Genomic DNA, 21,468 nt, shown 5'->3' with positions numbered 1-21,468 from the left:
TTTATTACTACATCTCTCTCCTCTGTTAGATTATAAACTCCTTGAGGGCAGGAATGTTGTCTTCTGATTCTATTCAATAAGTGGTGCTTAATGAGCATTTCCTTCTTGCAGAGCACTATACTAAGCACTTAGGAGAGAACAATACAACAGAGTTGGTACACACGTTCCCTGACAATAAGGAAATCAGCTAGTTAAGGTAGGAAGGGGAATGCTGATTAAATGCTTCAAAGTTGATAGTGAAGAGTCTGTTTGATGCATAGCTTGGTTGGGCAATCACTGAAGTTTCTTGGGAAGTGGGGAGATGTGGACTGAACTATTTTTAGAAAAATGATCCAATCAGAAGAAAGAAGTGTGGACTGGAGTGGAGAGACAGAAGGCATTGGAGGCTTCTGGAGCAGCCTTGCCTATTGTATAAAGCACAGGCCTGGGAGTCAGAAGGACCTGGGTTCTAATCCCAGCTCTGCCACCTGTCTGCTGTGTGATCTTGGGCAAGTCACTTTACTTCTCTGGGCCTCAGTTACCTCATCTGTAAAATGGGGATTAAAACTGTGAGTCCCATGTGGGAAATGGACTGTGTCCAACCTGATTAGCTTGTGTCTAAAACAGCGCTTAGTACAGTGCCTGCTACATAGTGAGTGCTTAACAAATATCATAAAAAGGAGGCAGGGAAGTCAAGGAGGAGCCTGATGCAGTAGTCATGGTGGGGAATGATAAGTGCTTTGATCAGCGTAGTATCAGTTTGGATATAGGAAAAAGAGAGTAGATTTTAGCAATATTGTGAAGGTAAAACTGACAGATTGAATGAGGGTGATAAGTTGAGGATAGTGCCAAGGTTACAGACTTCTGAGATAAGGAGAATAATGATGTTGTCTACAGTAATGATAAAGACAGGGGAAGGTTAGGTCTTGGGTGGGAAATTAACGAGTTCCGTTTGGGAAATATTTAGTTGGAAGTGTCGGGCAAGACATTCAGGGAGAGATTCTAATTCTATTATACTATTCCAAATGCTTGGTACAATACTCCTTATGCAGTTCATATTTAAGAAATAGCACCATATAGTTGATTAGAGAAGAGAGAACCACCCCTCAAGAACAAGAGGAAAGGCCATTAAAACAGGTTATTTGAATTCAATGGATCATACCTAAGAAATGAAAAAATGTATTCTTTTACCCCAGAATTCTCCTTTAGCCAGATTCTTTCTCTCCTTCAAATTCTCTTCCCACTCTATGCCAACTAGTAGCCCCAGTGGGAAGCAGGGTGGCTTAGTGGAAAGAGTAAGGGCTTGGGAGTTAGAAGACGTGAGTTCTAATCCTGGCTTCGCCACTTCTCTGCTACGTGACCTTGGGTAAGCCACTTAACCTTTCTGTGCCTCAGTTTCCTCATCAGTAAAATGGAGGTTAAGACTTTGAGCCCCACGTGGGACATGCTGTTTACTTGGTATCTACTCCACAGCTTAGAACAGTGCTTGGCACACAGCATGTGCTTAGCAAATACTATTGTTATTATTATGATTATTGTTAGAAATGATAACAGTGTCTGTCACATAGTAAGTGTGATTATTCTTCTTATCATTATCATTGTTACATAGAAATCTTTCCCAGGCCATTCCCTCATCCCTAAAACCCAGAGTCTCCTAATCGGGTCTCAATGATGATACCTTCTGGCTTTTATGTAGGATTCTCAAGGATTATGCAGTTCGGAAGCCATTAAGGCAGTGCTTATGAGTGACCAGATATTTGGAATTTCCTCTCGTTCAGACTGTGCTCGGCATGCTGGGCAACATGGTGATGTTCTTGGTATACTCCCACGTCTTTGTGGCTCAGCCCCAGCAGAAGAAGCCAACGGACCTGATTCTCACCTATCTGACCATGACCAACACGGTGATCCTTCTCACGTGGGGCGTTCCAGAGACAATGATGGACTTTGGTATGAAGTAAATCCTGGATGAAATTGGGAGCAAAATGCTAGTGTACTTGAGGAAAGTAACCGTGGGCCAGTCCATCTGTACCACGTGTCTCCTCAGTGTGTTCCAGGCCATCGCCACCAGTCCCAGCACCCCCTGGTGGTCCCGGTTCAAGCCCAGAGCCTTCAAATACATCCTCACTTCCTCCTCTTCTTCTGGAGCCTCAATTTGATGAACTACATCAACTTGATCAAATCCACTCAAGCCACCACTTCCACAACCAACACGCTTCAAAATACTGCGAATCTATACCCAACACCAATGAATTTAGTGTCTTGTTCACTGTAACTGCCAACGTGATATGAGATCTCTTCTTCGTGTTACTCATGAGCGGGGCCAGGATTTACATGATGAAGATGATAATGATGGTATTTGTTAAGCGTTTCCTATATGCCAAGCACTGTTTTAAGCGCTGGGATAGTATACGTTTATCAGGTTTTCCCACGTGGGGCTCACAGTCTTAACACTCATTTAACAGATGAGGTAACTGAGGCACAGAGAAGTTAAGTGATTCGCCCAAAGTCACACAGCTGACACGTGGTGGAGCCAGGATTGGAGCTTACGACCTCTGACTCCCAAGCCCGTGTCCTTTCCATTAAGCAACGCTGCTTCTCATGGTGATTGTGGTGGTCTCGTGTGATCTCATGGTGATCACATGGTGATCGTGCTACACCAAAATCACAAACAAGACCAGTACATCCACAGCACCAGCGGCTCCCCGAAATACTCCACCAAGACCAGAGCCATTCACACCATCCTGATCTTCGTCAGCTGCTTCATTTGCTTCTATTGTATTGACAGCTGCATCATCTTTTACATACGTTTCCTGGAGGAATACGATAATAAGATGCCGAACAACTCAACCGTTTTCTCTGCCTGTTACTCTTCCAAATCTGCCCCTTGGTGCAGATATGAAGAGAACTCTACTTCTCAAGGTCCAGTGTAGGCAAGGGAAGGGGACAGAGCCCTCTATCTCTGTGAATCCCAGGGATCAACTAGTCACACCCACATTCTGATCAAATATCATCATTGGTAGCTTCACCTTTTCACCCACGGGCTCTAAGTGTGTGGCTACGTGTATGGGGGGGATATATCGCTGTCTAAGCCTACATTTTCCCTATTTTCCCTACCTGCTCCAAAGCCTATATATTTAGTATACAGTTCCTGTAGTGTAGTGGTTCTCATGTCTGCCTAACATGTGAAAGGTCCCCAGTTTGAAACTGGGTGAAAAAACTGAAATTTTCCTCTAGACTGTAAGCTCGTTGTGAGCAGGGAACGTGTCTGCTTAGTGTTGTATTGAACACTCCCCAGCGCTTAGTACAGTGTTCTGTACACAGTAAGAGCTCAATGAATAAGACTGAATGAATGAATTTGGATTAGCATCCCTTAAAACCGTGATAGTCACCCGACCCCCAGAGTACATTTCATTATACTCTGCCATTAGCCCTATCTGTAATCTATTGTGATGTCTGTCTCCCGCTCTAGACTGTACAGCTCTGTTATGCTGTACTCTCCCAAGCGCTTAGTGCAGTGTTTTGCACTCAGTAAACCCTCAATAAATGTGATTGATTGATTAAATCCCTCTCTCCATGATTCCCAGGAATCAATCAGTCAAATCCACATGCTGATCAAATGTCATCATTGGTAGCTTTGCCTTCTCACCCACGGATCTATGTGTGTAAGGGTTCATCGCTGTCTAGCCCTCATTTCCCTATTCACTCCTCCTTCTGTGTCACCTATGGAGTTGGATCACCATCCCTTAGGGTCACCCCACCCCCAGTCCCTCGGCACTTAATTATGGTATTCATTAAGTGCTTATTGTTTACCAAGTACTATTTTAAGATCTGGGGTAGGTACATGTTAATCAGGTTGGACACAGCCCCTGTCCCACATGGGGCTCCCGGTCTAAGTAGGAGGGATAGGACTTAATCCCCATTTTACAGAGGAGGTAACTGGTGCACAGAAAATTTAAGTGACTTGCCCAAGGCCACACATTAGACATGTGGCAGAGCCACGATTAGAACCCAAGCCCGTATTCTTTCCACTAAATCACGCACTTCTTCTCACTTATGAACAAATCCTTATACCCTGCCATTTCCCTTATCCTTTATTGATGTTAATGTCTGTCTCCCTCTCTAGACTGTAACCTCCTTGTGGTCAGGAATTGTCTAGCCACTCTATTGCACTGTGCTTTTCCAAGCTCTTAGTTCAGTGCTCTGCACACAATAAATGTTCAATAAATATTGATTGATTGGCTGCTTGATTTACCTTCCTGACACCGCTGTCCTCTTTACCGGCAGACAGCTCTTGTGTATTTCTTTTCCCCCCCTTCTCCCTCTGTCTCTCCCTCTCCATGTGCACCTCACATTCTGGGCTTCTAACCTTTGTCACCTCCCCAATCCATTCTAAGCCCCGATTTCAACCAACGTATGGTATTTATTGCGCACCAGATGTGTACAGAACATTGCAGTAAGTGCTTGGGAGGGCAGAGTACAGTAAGTGAACACATCCCTGCTCTCAAAGAGCTTACAATCTAGGGACATCATAAATAGTTTTTTTGAGCACTTACTATATGCAGAGCACTATACTACGAGATTGGGAAAGTAAATTGAGGGATCATCACGATTCATCCCTAAATTGTACTTTCCAAGCGCTTGGTACAGTATTCTGCACAAAGTAATTGCTCAATAAATACGATTGAATGAATGAATGAATGAATTGCTTCCAGTCAGATCTGTTGCAGATTCAAAAGTCAGCTTCCAGCAGAGCGCCACCATAGGTACTCGGGATCCCGATCCTGAAAGGCCCACCCGCCATCACACCGCGTGGCCCCTGCTGCTCCCGGAAGGATCCTCTCCTCCGGACGCCCCGCCGCGAGGACCGGGGATCCCCTCCCTCCCTTCGTCCCCGAGTAGCTTGCTATCGGGCACCCATGACCGGCGGCCGAGCTCCTGGCCATCCCCTCCCAGACATCTGCATCTCCGCCCGAGGACACAGAGGCCCTTGGTCTGGCCCCCCACCCCGCTATCATCACTACACTCACCCCTCGAAGTCACCTCCACTCTGTCCAAGTAGCCAACTGGGATCGTGGGACATTGTGTCCCCCTGCTTAATCGTGGGAGATTATTTTCCCCTGCTTGATCGTGGGACACTGTGTCCCCCTGCATCCATCCCCCCACCCCATAAGCGACCTTCTTTGAGGAGCCCCCCAACACACACCTTCCCGGTCCGGACCAGACTGATTTTCCCCCGCCCCGCCCCCCCTCCGCTCCCCTCCCCAGGGAAAAAGGCCTTTGCTAACACCGAGTTATTTTAAAAACAAACCCATTCGCACCTAGTCAGCCCACCCATGCTATTTGGCTGTTTACTCCTTTTCCCAGGCTTCTCCTTTCCCATGAGCCCCCTTAACAGTTCCGCCCTACTCCAGAACTGCCATCTATAGGACTCCATCCTCCACCACCTCAGAGACATTTTTGCCAAGAGCCCCTGGACTCCCCTTGCCATTAGCCTTTTTGATTTGATTTGACTGACCCATGGACAATTCATCCTTCTGCTTTGGGCATCATCTGCCTATTTTATGGTTGCTTCTGCATGTTACTTATTAACTGCTCTCTGTGATGTCATCATCTGCTTATTTTATTATTCCCACAGAATGTTAATTGTTAACGTCTCTCGATGATGTCATCACCTGCTTATTTTACTGCCATCGCGTGTTAGTTGTTAACTACTCTCTGTGATGTCATCATCTACTTATTTTATTATTGCTACTGCATTATTGCTGATGCATGTCAATTAACTACCCGCTGTGCTGTCATTTACCTTGCTGACCTCATCATGAACTATCAATTCCCCTTCTCCCAACTGCCTTTCCCATTTCTCACCTTCCCCTTCCCCTCTCCCACCCAGCTCTTTCCCTCCCTTTCCCCGGCCCCAACCGTTCCCCCTCACCCCCTCCCCAAAATCCCTCTGTGCCAGCGCCAACCCTCAACTCCTCCCTTCCAACACCTTCGCTCCCCTCCTCCCCACCCCCACCTAATCTCAGTTCCCTTTCTCATGGACGCCCCTCCTCCCCCCTCCCCGCCCTGGACCCCGCCAACTCATCTCAATCCACACTCTCCCCAGCCCTCGCACACTTACCCCTCCCTCACCTCCCTCCACAGCTGCTGCCAAGTGTGGACTTTGGAACCCCCATTATAGGTAGGCTCCCTTAAATCCTGGACCTATTCCTTTCCAGCTCTCTATTCCTCCTCTCCCTAATCGAAACATGGCTCACTCCGGATGACACGGTCTCTTCTGCTGCTCTCTACAGTGGAGACCTTTTCTTCTCCCACTCTCCAAGACTTACCAGAAAGGAGGAGGTGTTGGTTTCCTTCTCGCTTCCCAATGTTGCTTTTGCATTATCTCTCATCCCCCTTCCCTTTCATTCAATCTTATTTATTGAGAGCTTACTGTGTGCAGAGCACTGTACTAAGCATTGGGAAGTAAAGTTGGCAACATATAGAGACGGTCCCTACCCAACAGCGGGCTCACAGTCTAGGAGGGGGAGACAGACAACAAAACATATTAACAAAATAATATAAATAGAATAGTAAATAAGTACAACTAAAATGAATAGAGTAATAAATATGTACAAACATAAATACAGGTGCTGTGATGAGGGGAAGGAGATAAGGCGGAGGGATGGGGAGGGGGAGAGGAACGAGGGGGATCAGTCTGGGAAGGCCTCCTGGAGGAGGTGAGCTCTCAGTAGGGCTTTGAAGGGGGGAAGAGAGCTAGCTTGGTGGATGTGCAGAGGGAGGGCATTCCAGGCCAGGGAGAGGACGTGGGTCAGGGATCGACTGTGGGACAGGAGAGAAAACGGCACAGTGAGGAGGTTAGCGGCAGAGGAGAGGAGGGTGCGGGCTGGGCTGTAGAAGGAGAGAAGGGAAGTGAGGTAGGAGGGGGCGAGGTGATTGAGAACCTTGAAGCCGAGAGTGAGGAGTTTTGCTTGATGCATAGGTTGACAGGCAGCCACAGGAAATTTTTGAGGAGGAGAGTAACATGCCCAGAGCGTTTCTGCACAAAGACGATCCGGGCAGCAGAGTGAAGTATAGATTGAAGTGGGGAAAGACAGGAGGATGGGAGATCAGAGAGGAGGCTAATACAGTAACCCAGTCGGGATAGGATGAGAGATTGAACCAGCAGGGTAGCAGTTTGGATGGAGACGAAAGGGCGGATCTTGGCGATGTTGTGGAGGTGAGACCGGTAGGTTTTGGTGACAGATTGGATGTGAGGGGTGAACGAGAGAGCGGAGTCGAGGATGACACCAAGGTTGTGGGCTTGTGAGACGGTAAGGATGGTAGTGCCCTCTACAGTGATGGGAAATTCAAGGAGAGGGCAGGGTTTGGGAGGGAAGATAAGGAGTTCAGTCTTGGACATATTGAGTTTTAGATGGCGGGCAGACATCCAGATGGAGATGTCTTCAAGGCAGGAGGAGTCACGAGCCTGAAGGGAGGGAGAGAGAGCAGGGGCAGAGATGTAGATTTGGGTGTCATCAGTGTAGAGATGATAGTTGAAGCCGTGGGAGCGAATGAGTTCACCAAGGGAGTGAGTGTAGATAGCGAACAGAAGGGGACCAAGAACTGACCCTTGAGGAACCCACACAGTAAGGGGATGGGATGGGGAGGAGGAGCCCGCGAAAGAGACTGAGAATGAACGGCCGGAGAGCTAAAAGGAGAACCAGGAGAGGACAAAGTCTGTGAAGCCAAGGTTGGATAGCGTGTTGAGGAGAAGGGGTGGTCCACAGTCTCAAAGGCAGCTGAGAGGTCGAGGAGGATTAGAATAGAATAGGGGTCCTTGCATTTGGCAAGCAGGAGGTCATTGGTGACCTTTGAGAGGGCAGTTTCCGTGGAATGTAGGGGACGGAAGCCAGATTGAAGGGGGTCGAGGAGAGAGTTGGCGTTGCAGAATTCGAGGCAGCACGTGTAGACGACTCGTTCTAGGAGTTTGGAAAGAAATGGTAGGAGGGAGATAGGGTGATAACTAGAAAGGGAGGTGGGGTCAAGAGAGGTTTTTTTTAGGTTGGGGAGACGTGGGCATGTTTTAATGCAGAGGGGAAGGAACCAGTGGAGAGTGAGTGGTTGAAGATGGAAGTTAAGGAGGGGAGGAGGGAAGGGACGAGAGATTTCATAAGATGAGAGGGAATGGGGTCAGAAGCATAGTTGGCCGGAGTAGCACTTGAGAGGATGGAGGAGATCTCCTCTGAGGATACTGCTGAGAAGGACGGGAGAGTAGTGGAGAGGGTTGAGAGCCGGGGGGTTGGAGAAGAGTGGGGAGTGACTTTGGGGAGGTCGGACCTGATGGATTTAATTTTGCTAATGAAGTAGGAGGCCAGATCGTTGGGGGTGAGGGAAGGAGGAGGGGTAGGAACAGAGGGCCTGAGAAGGGAGTTAAATATACGGAAGAGCTGACGGGGATGATCGGCATGGGTGTCAATAAGGGAGAGAAATAGTTTTGTCTGGCAGAGGAGAGGGCAGATTTAAGGCAGGAAAGGATAAACGTAAAGTCAATGAGGTTGGCATGTTGTTTAGACTTACGCCAGCAGCGTTCAGCAGCTCGAGCACAAGAGCGAAGGAGGAGGACAGTGGCAGTGATCCAGGGCTGTGGGTTAGTGGTGCTAGAGCGGCGAAGGGAAAGGGGAGCGAAGAAGTGGAGCTGAGAAGAGAGGGTAGAATTGAGAGCGGTAATCTGATCATCAAGATTGGGTAGAGAGGAATTGTAGGAGAGGTGGGGTGTGAGGCACTCAGAAAGATGGATGGGGTCGAGAGAGCGGAGGTCTCTGTGAGGTAGTAATATAGATTTGCAGGGGAGAGGAGTGTGAGTGACGAGGCAGGTGAGAACGGTATGATCAGAGAGAGGGATTTCAGAGTTGATGAGGGTGCAGATAGTGCAGCGGTAGGAGATAAGGTAGAGGGTGTGACCAAGTTGGTGGTGGGCGAGGAGGGGTGGAAGAGGGGGTTGGCAGCGCCAAGGAGAGGTAGAAGGCGTGCAGCAGAGGAGTCACCAGGGATATCCATGTGGATGTCGAAGTCTCGGAGAGTCAGAGTGGGCATGGAAAAGGAGTGAAGGAAGGTGAAGAAGGGGTCAAAATCGTTAAAGAAGATGGAGTTCGGGCCGCGCGAGGCAGTAGATGACGGCTACAAGAATCTGGAGGGGGTAGTAGAGGCGAATAATGCGGGCTTCAAAGGAAGGGAAGGAAAGGCAAGCGGGAGGAGCGCTAGTGCATAAGCGACATTTGGGGGCGAGAAGAAAACCGACGCCTCCTTTTCCGGTGAGTCTGGGGGAGTGGGAGAAGAGGCCTCCTTATCTTCCCCTCCTTGGAAGCCCATATTATTCGCTTCTACCACTCCCTCCAGATTCTTGGAGCCGTCATCTACCGCCCCCCCCCCCGACCCCACCTCCAACTTCTATAACGATTTTCACCCCTTTCCCACTTCCTTTTCTTCTTTTCCGTGCCCACTCCAATCCTCAGATAATTCAACATTCACATGGATGTCCCTGGTGACTCCTCTACCGCCCGCCTTCTATCTCTCCTTGGCGCTGCCAGCCCCCTCTTCCACCCCACCTCGCCCACCACCATCTTGGTCACACCCTCTACCTTACCATCTCCTACCGCTGCACTATCTGCACCCTCACCAACTCTGAAATCCCTCTCTCTGGTCATAACCTTCTCACCTGCCTCCTGACTCATACTCCTCCCCCGTAAATCTATATTACTACCTTACAGAGACCTCTGCTATTTCGACCCCATCCATCGCTCTCAGTGGTTCACACTCCACCTCGCTTCCCTATCTTCTCTATGACCAGATTACTGCTCTCAACTCCACTCTCTCTACTCAATTCAACTAGCTCGCACCCCTTTCCTTTCGCCGCTGTCGTACCACTAACACACAGCCTTGTATCACTGCCACTGTCCGCCTCCTTCGCTCTTATGATCGAGCTGCTGAACACTGCTGGCGAAAGTCTAAACACCAAGCCAAACTTTCTCACTTCACGTTTATCCTTTCCTGCCTTAACTCTGCCCTCTCCTCTGCCAGGCAAAACTATTTCTCCCCCCCCCCCTTATTGAAACTCATGCCCATCATCCCTGTCAGCTCTTCTGTACATTTTTTGATGGCATTTATTAAGCGCTTAACTCCCTTCTCAGGCCCCCTGTCCCTTCTCCTCCTCCATCCCTCACTCCCAACCATTTGGCCTTGTGCTTCATTAGTAAAATTAACTCCATCAGGTCTGAGCTCTCCAAAGTCACTCCTCCCCCTTCTCCAACACCCCCGCTGTCAACCCTCTCCGCTATTCACCCATCCTTCACAGAAGTATCTTTAGATGAGATCTCCTCCCTCCTCTCAAGTGCTACTCCATCCACCTGTGCTTCAGACTCCATTTCCTCTCATCTCACGAAATCTCTCGCCCCTTTCCTCCTCCCCTCCTTAACTACCATCTTCAACTGCTCAGTCTCCACTAGGTCTTTCCCCTCTACCTTCAAAAATGCCCACGTCTCCCCCATCCTAAAAAGTACCCTCTCTTGACCCCATCTCTAGTTACCACCCTATCTGCCTCCTACCCTTCCTTTCCAAACTCCTAGAATGAGTCGTCTACACCCGCTGCCTCGAATTCCTCAACGCCAGCTTCCTCCTTGACCCCCTCCAATCTGGCTTCCGTCCCCTACACTCCACTGAAACTGCCTTCTCAAAGGTCACCAATGACCTCCTTTTTGCCAGATCCAATGGCTCCTACTCTATCCTAATCCTCCTCGACCTCTCAGCTGCCTTCGACACTGTGGACCACCACCTTCTCCTCAACACGCTATCCCACCTTGGCTTCACAGACTCCATCTTATTCTGGTTCTCCTCTTATCTCTCTGGCCGTTCATTCTCATTCTCTTTTGCGGGCTCCTCCTCCCCCTCACATCCCCTTACTGTAGGGGTTCCTCAAGAGTCAGTTCTTGGTCCTCTTCTGTTCTTTATCTACACTTACTCCCTTGTTGAACTCATTCGCTCCCACAGCTTCATCTATCATCTCTACACTGATGAAACCCAAATCTACATCTCTGCCCCTGCTCTTTCTCCCTCCCTCCAGGATTATATCTCCTCCTTCCTTCAGAACATCTCCATCTGGATGTCTGCCCGCCATCTAAAACTCAATATGTCAAAGACTGAACTCCTTATCTTCCCTCCCAAATCCTGCCCTCTCCCTGACTTTCCCGTCACTGTAGACGGCACTACCATCCCTCCTGTCTCACAAGCGCGCAACCTTGGTGTCATGCTCGACTCCACTCTCTAGTTCACCCCACACATCCAATCCATCACCAAAAGCTGCCGGTCTCACGTCCACGACATCTCCAAGATCCGCCCTTTCCTCTCTATCCAAACTGCTACTTTGCTGGTTCAATCGCTCATCCTATCCCGACGGGAATACTGCATCAGCCTCCTCTCTGATCTCCATCCTCCTGTCTCTCCCCACTTCAGTCTGTACTTCACTCTGCTGCCCGGATCATCTTTGTGAAGAAACACTCTGGGCATGTTACTCCCCTCCTCAAAAATCTCCAGTGGCTGCCTGTCAACCTACGAATCAAGTAAAAACTCCTCACATTCGGCTTCAAGGCTCTCCATCACCTCGCCCCCTCCTACCTCACCTCCCTTCTCTCCTTCTACAGCCCAGCTCGCACACTCTACTCCTCTGCCGCTAACCTCCTCGTTCTCGCCTGTTCCACAGTTGACCCCCGGCCCACGTCCTTCCCCTGGCCTGGAATGCCCTCCCTCCATACATCTGCCAAGCTAGCTCTCTCCCTCCCTTCAAAGCCCTACTGAGAGCTCAGCTCCTCCAGAAGGCCTTCCCAGACTGAGCCCCCTTTTTCGTCTCCTCCTCCCCACACCCCGCCCAACCTCCTTCCCTTCCCCACAGCACTTGTACATATATTTGTACAGATTTATTACTCTATTTATTTTACTTGTACATACTTACTATTTTATTTATTTTATTAATGATTTTCATATAACTTTAATTCTATTTGTTCTGACGATTTTGACACCTATCTACTTGTTTTGTTTTGTTGTCTGTCTCCCCATTGTAGACTGTGAGCCCGTTGTTTGGTAGGAACCGTCTCTACATGTTGCCGACTTGTACTTCCCAAGAGCTTAGTTCAGTGCTCTGCACACAGTAAGTGCTCAATAAATACGATTGAATGAATTAATTAATTTATTTTGTTAATGATGTTCGTATAGCTATAATTCTATTTATTTTGATGGTTTTGACACCTGTCTACATTTTTTTTTGTTTGTCTCCCCCTTCTAGAATGTGAGCCCGTTTGTGGGTAGGGACCATCTCTGTATGTTGTCGACTTGTACTTCCCAAGCATTTAGTACACTGCTCTGCACACAGTAAGCCTTGAATAAATACGATTGATTGAATGAATGAATGAACCTTTCCCCGAATGGCCCACCTCCATCTGCAGTCATTCTGGTAGTATATCCAGATATTTTTCTCAGCAAGTGGTTTATCATTGCCTCTTCCCACGCAGTTAACTTGGGTTTCCGCCCTCTACTCTCTCCCATGCTGCTGCTGCCCAGCATGGGTAAGTTTTGACTTGCATTCCACTCGCAAGCTAGGAATGGAATGGGTGTGCCTCTGCTTGACTATCCCTCCCGTAGTCAAGACCGGTAGGGTACTGCAAACTCTCCAGGTGTGACCCTGAGAGTGGCTTAAGAGTTTAAGATTTTTATGGGCAGATAACATGTTCATTCATTCATTCAATGATATTTATTTAGCACATGCTATACACAGAGCACTATACCAAGCGCTTGAGAGAATACAATATAACAAAGTTGGTAGACACATTCACTGTCCACAGTGAGTTTACAGTCCATATGCATGCATTGTAGAGAACAATCTTTTCGCTTTTCTTTCGCTGTGAAACTGCAAACAAATATGAGCAGGAACCTCAAAGACTACCAAGAACAGGTCAGTTGAGTAGAGATAAAGAATTGTAGTATTTGTTAAGAACTTACTATTTGTCAAGCACTCTTTTAGGCTCTGGGGAGGATACAAGTTAATCAAATCAGATGCAGTCCCTGTTCCACATTGGTTTCACAGACTAAGTAGGATGGAGAACAGGTATTGAATCCCCACTTTTGCAGATGATGGAAATGAGGCGAAGAGAATTGAAGTGACTTGCCGAAGATCACACAGCAGGCATATGGATTGGAACCCAAGCCCTATGACCCCCTGATACGTGCTCTTTCCATTAAGCCATGCTGCTCCTCGAGACTCTTGAAGTTCCTAGGAAACTCACGGAGAGTCTTGTAGCACAAAGGGTCCTCCTTGAAATAAACAATTCTGAGCATGTATGTTAGGGTCCTGAACAAGGAAAGCAAATAAGCATTAAACATCAGCTTTTGGCTCTTCCAGAGTGACCTAGTAATTGCGCATTCACTTTTAATCTCTTCTGGCAGCTAAAGAGTTTGAAGCAACTTCACCCACTCTGCTGCCTACCATATTTGTCATCTGAGTTAGGCTAACACCTAGTTCATTGATGAGAAGCAGCATGGCCTAAAGGGTCCTAGGCAGAAAAGAACCTGGATTCTAATCTCAGTACCACTACTTGTCTACTGTGTGACCTTGGACAAGTCATTTAAATTCTCTGTGCCTCAGTTCCCTCACCTGCAAAATGGATATTTAATACATGTTCTCCCACGAACTAGGCTGTGAGCACTATGTGCAAAGGGAATGTGTCCAACCTGATTAACTTGTATCTATCTCAGGACTTAGCACAGTGCTTAGCACATAGTAAGTTCTTAATACCATTTTCAAAAATGCTAAGTTAGAACATCAGCCTTGAAGACCCTTCAGCATAACAAGTCTCCCTTCCTATGGGGACAGGCCAAAGAATATTAGCAGCAACTAACCTAATTTCTCAGTGCATAATAATGATAAAAATTAGGGTATCAGTTAAGTGTTTACTATGTGTCAAGCATTTAGATACAAATTAATCAGGTCAAACACAGTCCCTGTCCCACATAGGCTCAAAGTCTAAGTAGGTGGGAGGATAAGCACGGAATCTCCATTTTACAACTGAGGAAACTGAGGCACAGAGGAGTTTAATGACTTGTCCAAGGTCACACAGCGATAAGTACTGGAGCCGAGATGAGAACCCAGGTCCTCTGATTCCCAAGCCTGGACTTTCCACTAAGCCATGCTTCTTCCACTATCCCAAAGTGTAGAATAGACGCAAAGAGGTCCATTCATTCATGCATTCATTCATTCAATTACATTTATTGAGCACTTACTGAACACTTGGAGTAGCAGCGTGGCTTAGTGGAAAGAGCCCGGGCTTGGGAGTCAGAGGACATGGGTACTAATCCTGGCTCTGCCACTCGTCTGCTGTGTGACCTTGGGCAAGCCACTTGACTTCCCTGTGCCTCAGTTACTTCATCTCTAAAATGGGGATTAAGACTGTGAGCCCCACATGGGGCAAACTGATTACCTTGTATCTACCCCAGCGCTTAGAATAGTGTTTGGCACATGGTAAGCATTTAACAAATACTATTATTATTATTATTATTGCAATTATTATTTTGCACAGAGCATTGTACTAAGTGCTTGGGAAAATACAATACAGCAATAAACAGTGACACTCTCCGCCCATAGTGAGCTCAGTCTAGAGTCGGGGGATAGACATCAATACAAATAAATAAAATTACAGATATGTACATAAGTGTTTTGGGACTGGGAGGGTGGAAGAGCAAAGGGCGACTCTGAAGTGGGTGGAAGATAAGGAAAATCGGGGCTAAGTCTGGAAAGCCTCTTGGAGGATATGTGTCTTCGGTAAGTCTTTGAAGTGGGGGAGAGTTGCTGTCAGATTTGATAAGGGAGGGTGTTCCAGGCCAGAGGCAGGACGTGGGCTAAGGAGTGGCAGTGAAACAGGCAAGATGGAGGCACAATGAGAAGGTTAGCACTAGAGGAGCAAAGTGTGCGGGCTGGGTTGTAGAAGGAGAAAAGCGAGATAAGGTAGGAGGGGGTGAGGTGACTGAATGCTTTAAAGCCAATGGAGAGGAGGTTTCTTTTTGATGTGGAGGTGAATGGGCAACCATTGGAGTTTTTTGAGGAGCAGGGGGACGTGTCCTGAACGTTTTTACAGAAAAATGATCAGGGCAGCAGAGTGAAGTATGGACTGGAGTGGGGAAATGCAAGAGGCTGGGAGGTCAGCAGGAAGTAATCCAGGTGGGATAGGATTCCACATTCCTATTGTTCCCCAAAGCCTCTTGTTGCTACATCCAGTGGAGGCGATATGGCTTAGTGGAAAGACCACTGGCCTGGGAGTCAGAGGACCTGTGTTCTAATCCCAGTTCCTCCACTTATCTGCTCTATGACCTAGGGCAAGTCACTTCACCTCTCTATGTCTCAGTTACCTCATCTGCGAAATGGGGGTTAAGACTGTGAGACCATGTGGGACATGGACTGAGACCATGTGGGACATGGACTGTGTCCAACGCGATTAGCTTGTATCTATCCTAGTTCTTAGTACAGTGTCTGACACATAATAAGTGCTCTCTTCACGTAGTAAGCTATCAAAAAGACCACTGATTGATTGATTAACAGAATGCTAAAAAAATTAAAATCCAGAGACATAAATCTGGGCTGGATGAGCAATTGTCTGACCCGGTGATGGCACTTCTTATGGACTCATGTCTCCCCTCACCTTCATCCTTGGATCTGAAAGACTCTCTGGACCACCTCATAACCAAACAAATAATCAGGAAATTTCCCGTTTTGCTCCCCACCTGTCTGCACATCATAAAGCCCCATCTGGAAACAAGTAGTGGTGACCTTATTTGATAGGACGTGCTGACGCCTACAGCTCTGAAAAACTAGTAGCAGTGGTGAATCAGAATCTTTTTCTAACCCCCTTATACCTTCCTGGGTACCAAGATCTTCAATTCACAGGTCCCTTCCTCTCCCTTTGCCCCAGTGATCCTATCAGCCTCATCGGGATAGCGATGAGGCTGGAAAATACAGTTGATTTTAAGCCGTCGGTGCAGGGAGGATGAAAATCACTGGGAATGGAGGCCGTCCTTCTCCATCCTCTTGCTAAGATGGAAACACTTCGAAGAGATGGACGACTGGATCGCGCTACAGATGAACCCAGTTGTTTTGCCTTTGAAGATCACATGGGTGAAGACTTTAGTGGCTGAGGATCAGACCTCTTACCTGGTGTTTCTGGAGACTTTAATCTCAGGGTTCCAAGGAAGTAGCCCTAGTGATGGACTTGGGTTTTCAGAGTCTAATTAATCCCACTGGAAAAGACAGTGTGATTGGCCTTCCTGGGAACCTGGGTTCAGGGAAGGATAAAGATAAGAGATAGGAAAGGGAGGGATGGAGATAAGGAGAGTTAAGCGGTGTCATGAGCTCAGAGCCCAGAATTATTCAATCAATCAACCAAGGATATTTATGGGGTGTTTACTATGTGCAGAGAATTGTACTGTTTGGGAGAGTATGGGAAGCAGCATGGTATAGTGGTTAGAGCCCAAGCCTGGGAGTCAGAAGGTCATGGGTTCTAATCCCAGTTCTGCCACGTCTCTGCTCTGTGGCCTTGGGCAAGTAACTTCACTTCTCTGGGGTTCAGTTCCCTCATCCGTAAAATGAAGATTAAGACTGTGAGCCCCATGAGGGACAGGGACTGTGTCCAACCAGATTAGTTTATATCTACCCCAGCGCTTAGTACAGTGTCTGTCACATAGTAAACTGGTATCAATCTGAGAGTAATAATAATAATAATGGTTTTGATTAAGTGTTTACTGTGTGTCAAGCACTACTAAGTGCTGGGGTAGATACAAACTAATCAGGTACCACTTGGGGCTCATGGTTTAAGTAATAATAATAATGATAGGAACGATTTTAGCAACAATAAAAATAGTTTTTTAAACACGTGCTAGGCGTCGAGCACTATACTGTGCACTGAGATATCTAATAATCAGTTCCCACATGGGAGTCACAGCCGAAATACAAGGAGAGCAGCCTAACTCGGGCAAGAGTTGTGGAGATTGATCGATATTTCTGCCCCATAGATTGGTCCTGGAGGTTGATTAACTAATTAATTAATTAACTAATTGAAGTATTTGTTGAGCAGTTACAATGTGACACGTACTATTTAAGCACTGGGGTAGATACAAGGTAACCATGTTGGACACAGTTCCTGTCCCATATGGGGTTTTCAGTCTGAACTCTGACCCCATCCCATCTCACCTTATCAAAGCACCTTGCCCCCTCCCTTCTTCCCTCCCTGACCACTGTCTTCAACTGTTCACTCCCCAGTGGCTTTTTTCCTATTGTTTTCAAGCACAATCTTGTCTTCCATGTTCTTTTGAAAAGCCCACCCTTGACCCCACGGCTCCCTCCAGTTATTGTCCCATCTCCATTCTACCATTCCTCTCCAACTCTTTGAAAGAGTTGTTTTCACCTGCTGTCTCCACTTCCTCTTCTCCAATCCTCACCTTGATCCCCTCCAATATGGTTCATGCCCCCTTCACTCCACGGGCACAGCCCTCTTTAAGATAACCAGTGCCCCTTCTTCTTGTAAAATCTGATGGCCTCTACTTTCTCTTGATCCTCCTAAACCTCTCAGCTCCTTTTAACACGGTGGACCACCCCTTTTTCCTTGAAATTTTATTCAGCCTTGGCTTCACTGACACTATCCTCTCTTGGTTTTAGTCCTATCTGCTAGAGGTTATGTGCGTCTCAGTGTGAACATCAAGCTAAAGAAATGGTGAAGAAAGAAGTGATCTCCTATAACTTCTGCAGACTGTAAGCTTGTTGTGGACAGGGAACTCTGTTTTATTGGTACTATCCCAAGGGCTTAGCATAGTTCTCTGCACTCAGGAAAGGCTCAATAAATACCATTGATTGATAAATTCATGTTGAAAAGACGAGGAGGTATTTTGCTGGGTAAATGTTATAGCAAGTTCATTATAGGATAAAATCAGTTTTACAACTAGTAGCAAATTTATAATCCTTTGGAAATTTATAATTAATGAATTATAAATTCACTAATAATAATAAATCCCACAAGCGGCAACTCGGTAAATCGGCCCCATGTCTCCTTGGAGCCCTGGTGAGATCACCCCAAGTCTAAAGCCACTTACCCAAGTACTCCACATCCAACAGTACACCTGAGGGTTCAGCCCCCCATTAAACTCCAAAAACGCAGCGTGGTTTAGTGGTAAGAGCCCGGGAGTCAGAAGGACCTGGATTCTATTCCCGTCTCCACCACTTGTCTGCTGTGTGACTTTGGGAGTCACGTCTCTGGGATTCAGTTTCTTCATCTGTAAAATGGGGATTCAGACAGTGAGCCTCATGAGGGACAGGGACTGTTTCCAACCTAATTAGCTCATATCTATACTAGCGCTTAGTACAGTGCCTGACACTTAGTAAGTACTTAACAAATGCCACTGCAAACAAACAACCAGTCCAATCCCTTCGCCTCCCCTCTGAAGGGACCACAACCAGCGGTGAACCAAAACATTTGTATTCCGTAGACAGGAATCAAAGAGGGGTTTCGATCAGTCAGCTTTTGAGCCTTGTGCTAATAATGATAATAATAATTATAGTATGTGTTAAGTGCTTACTATGTGCTAAGTGCCACCTTCACCCACCGCTCTTTTTGGCCAGATGTGAAGGGACTGATATTTGTGATATGACAGTATCTACAGCAGTCAATCCAAGTTCAGTCAGTCAAAAAACAAAGGCTCCAGGTCAGGCTAGATATTGTATTGTTTCTAGCTGCTAATAGCCTGTTAAGAGCTTTGATTTTTTTTATTTAACTCATTTCTAAGGTCTACAGGGTTTGGCCATGTCCCGTCTCTTCTGGGACGTGTCTGTTAAGTCAATTAACCTCGTTGCATTGTGCAGAAAGCTCCGGGATCATAACGTCTCAGATCAAGGCGCAACAGGGATGGGAATCATAATCATAGATGTCCCAGGCAGGGTGTCACTGCAGATAATGCTCAATGACAAACTCACTGAACCCCGCACACTAACCAACTCCAGAGGGAGAGCGATGAGGAGGAAAAATGTTTGATAAATACTTGCCTCCTCCTTTTTCCACCAGAGCTGGGGTGTCAGAAAGCTGACCCCTTCATCTGCGGAGAAAATGGAGGCAGTTGAGTAGGACAGAGCCATCTTTCTGTCTAGTGACAACGGGGTTTCAGGGACAGGAGGCTGGAAGGGGAAGTTTCCCCCGAGACAGAAACTGTTTGCTGGGCCTGGGGTGTGTTTGGGAGCAGATGGACATAGGAAGGATGGAAGTTAGCTGGGGACCTTTGTCTCTGTACCATGGTTGGCTTGGAGGGGTCAAGAGGGATGAGGATGGGGGATGAAAGAGGAGGATTTAGGTCAAGCATATGAATGCCCTAGCTCTCTGTTCTAATCAATTTCTGGGTAACCCTTTATTGGAAAGAGCAGAAGACTGGGAGTCAGGAGACTAGAGGTTTCCACTCAGTTCCAACAATTGCATGTTGGGTGACCTTGGCCAAGTAACTTAACTTCTCTGTGCCTCACTTTCCTCATCTGTAAAACAAAGATTAAATACGTGTTCTCCCTCCCCCTTAGTGAACCTCATGTGGGACTTGGTCCGACCTGATGATTTGAATCTACGTCAGCATTTAGCAGAGTGTTCAGCACCTAGGTTGTTAGCCAACACCACGATTATGATTATTATTATCAATAAGGCAGAGTTGACTGAGCGAGTGATTTAAATATTCTCATCCCAAATCACCTCCATTGCCACGCTAACTTCCTTCTCCATTTAATTCATTCATTCAGTCAGTCATATTTATTGAACACTTACTGTGTGCAGAGCACTGTACTAAGCAATTGGGAGAGTACAATATAACAATCAATTGACATATTCCCTGCCCATAACGAGCATACAGTCTGGGGGGGCGGGGGAGAGGGGAGGAGGTACAGGCATTAATATAAATAAATAAATTACAGGTATGTACATAGCTTCCATCTTTTATTAGCTCTTCCTCTTCCACCTCAATCCTCTGACAGAATACATTCATCTGGGCTCCCCTGGTGATTGACATAGGAACATTTCCTGGCTACATATTTTTTATGGTATTTGTTAAGCACTTACTATGTGTCAGATGCTGTAGTAAGTACTGCGGTCAACACAAGATAATCAGGTTGGACCCATTTAATGTTCCACATTGGGCTCAAAGTCTAAGAGGGAAGGAGAACAGGTATAAAAATCCCCATTTTACAGATGAGGTAACTGAGGTACAGGGAAGTGAAATGAATTGCCCAAAGTCCCACAGCAAACAGGTGGCGGATACGGGATAGTAACCTAGAACCTCTTACTCCTAGGCAGGTGATCTATCTACTAGGCCATGCTGCTTCTTTTTACACTAGTCACGGTCCTCTCTCACAAAGGTACCTATTCAAGAGTGAGGATCTCCCACCATCTCCAGCAAATGACCCCTCAGACTGCTGATCCTGGGGCCTGAAGAATCAGTGTCATTGTCAGTAATGATTCCCATGATTAGCCTTGAAATACTAAGAGAAACATCATTGCCTAGTGGATAGAGCCCGGGCATGGGAGTCTGAAGGGCCTGGGTTCTAATCCTGACTCTGCCACTTTTCTGCTGTGTAACTTTGGACAAATCACTTCACTTTTCTTGGCCTCAGTTCCCTGTTCTATAAAATGGGGATTAAGACTTTTGAGCCCCATGTGGGACAGGGACAGGGACTGTGTCCAGCCTTATCTTCTATCCCCCCCAGCACTTAGTACAGTGCCTGGCACATTCATTCATTCATTCAATCGTATTTATTGTGTGCTTACTGTGTGCACAGCAGTGTACTAAATGCTTGGAAAGTACAATTTGGCAACAGAGACAATCTCTACCTACGTAACAAATACCACTTAAAAAAAGGCACAAGGCACAGACTGTTGTTCAGAGATGCTGAGAATCAAACACATTGCTATAGGAACAGGTTGGGTAAAGGCCCAAAACCGAATTGAAGCCTGTGTGAAACGAGTTGGCTTTTCATTGGATTTTAATTTTGGTAGAAGATGACCTTCTCATTACAAATCTTCAGAGGAAAAGCCTAGTTCAGCTGATGGCCCAGCCTGGTAGCACACCAGAATTAAATTTGGGAATATGGACATTATTAGCCTTTAACCCACCCAAGGTGTCTTGAGCACTGTCAATCAATCAATTGATCAATTATTGTTATTATTATTACTATTATAAGTAAACACTCCAAACCCAGAGCTACCTTCAGCACTGAGCTCCAACTAGTGTTTTCCATCTTTTATTTGCAGAATTGGGGAAAAATGATGGGATTATGTCAGAAGCATTAAGAAACAAAAAGTATGTGCATTTATCTTCTTTTTTGACGGCTGGTCAAATTTAAGGGGTGCATGTATGTATTTATATCACAGTGACATTATAGGGCACCCTCTTTCATTGTCA

The 21,468-nt window shown here is 46.7% G+C and overlaps 1 pseudogene; it reads left to right on the top strand.

Annotated features, from left to right (window-relative positions):
* The window catches only part of LOC119947627, a 33,586-nt pseudogene extending 15,823 nt beyond the window's left edge, over positions 1 to 17,763 (top strand).
* Positions 17,764 to 21,468: the final 3,705 nt, after the last annotated feature.

Source organism: Tachyglossus aculeatus, chromosome X5 (genome assembly GCF_015852505.1).
Source record: "Tachyglossus aculeatus isolate mTacAcu1 chromosome X5, mTacAcu1.pri, whole genome shotgun sequence".
NCBI lineage: Eukaryota > Metazoa > Chordata > Mammalia > Monotremata > Tachyglossidae > Tachyglossus > Tachyglossus aculeatus.
This window is presented reverse-complemented; position numbering and strand designations above follow the sequence as displayed.